Below are 1,393 nucleotides of genomic sequence, written 5' to 3' on the forward strand. Positions count from 1 at the left end.
AATCCAAAGATGAATTCCATGGATATGCTCTCCCATGGTGAATTAGGAACTGGAAAAGTTTGAAGAAAACCAAGTTTCTTCCCCCTACCAAACTTCGTCTTTTGGCAAACCACACATTTTGAGACATACTCTTGTATGTTCACCTTCATGGTAGTCCAATAGAAGTAGGATTGTCCCGCATAAGGAGGAGCATGAGATTCATACATTATTTTCTCACGTAGTGAGCTGGTAACACATAGCCTATTGCCATAGAGAAGATAAACATCTTTTAGGGTAAATGGTTCCCCTTTCTTCCCTAGTGCAAGGGCTGAAACCACATCTTTGAAATTGGGATCATTACCATACTCATCTATCATAGTAGATAGATCATTGTGAGTAGCTATTGATACCACATTCACTCTTGGTCGTCTTGAGAATGCATCAGCTACAATATTTTTCTTGTCAGCAATGTGAGCAATATGAAAGTGAAATTGTGAGAGGAAATTTTCCCACCTCATTTTTTTGTCGGAGAGCTTGGTCTGTGTCAAGAAATACTTGAGGCTTTGGTGATCCGTTTGTAGAATGAAAGGAGTCCCGAATAGATAGTGCTTCCATGAGTCTAAGATGCGAGGAGTTACTTTTCATATATGCCTAGAGCTTCCTCAACAGGGTCGAGCCTTCGACTCTTGTAGGCTATGGAGTGCCCTTCTTGGAGCAAAACCGCTCCAAAGAAATCACCACAAGCGTCACATTGGACCTCAAATGGTTTTGAGACGTCCAACAGTGTAAGCACATGCTGAGAGATAAGATTCTCTTTAAGATTTTTAAAAGCATTGTTATCTCTTATAGACCATGTAAACTTAATGTTCTTTTTAGTTAGGTCATGCAATGGTCTTGCTATTTGTGATAAATTTTCTATAAACGTCTATAGTATGCAGACATACCTATAAAGATTCTTAGTTCATGTAGATTCCTTGGAATAGGACATCCTTTTATTACCTCAAACTTTGATGGATCCATTTGGATGCCATCTTGAGAGCTAATGTGACCTAAATAATGAATCTCTTGGAAGAAAAAATCACTTTTCTTTCGATTTATGAAAATCCTATTCTCTCTCAGAACTTGAAAAATTACCTAGAGATGTCGTTTATGTTTGTCCAAAGAGTTGGAGTAGATGATTATATCATCAAAGAACACTCCAGTGTAGGTGCGGTGAGGCGTAAATAGCTTTTTCATCATTCAGTTGAAGGTATTTGGTGCATTGGTCAAGCCAAATAGCATGATAACATACTCGTAAAGACCAAATGTAGTGCAAAATGCAGTCATCACAATGTCTTGATCCACTATCCTTATCTGGTGATAGCCACTTTTTAAGTCAATCCTACTGAAGAAGGTCAACCCTTGTAGCTGATCA

Source organism: Adiantum capillus-veneris, chromosome 21 (genome assembly GCF_014529385.1).
Source record: "Adiantum capillus-veneris isolate H3 chromosome 21, ASM1452938v2, whole genome shotgun sequence".
Classification (NCBI taxonomy): Eukaryota; Viridiplantae; Streptophyta; class Polypodiopsida; order Polypodiales; family Pteridaceae; genus Adiantum; species Adiantum capillus-veneris.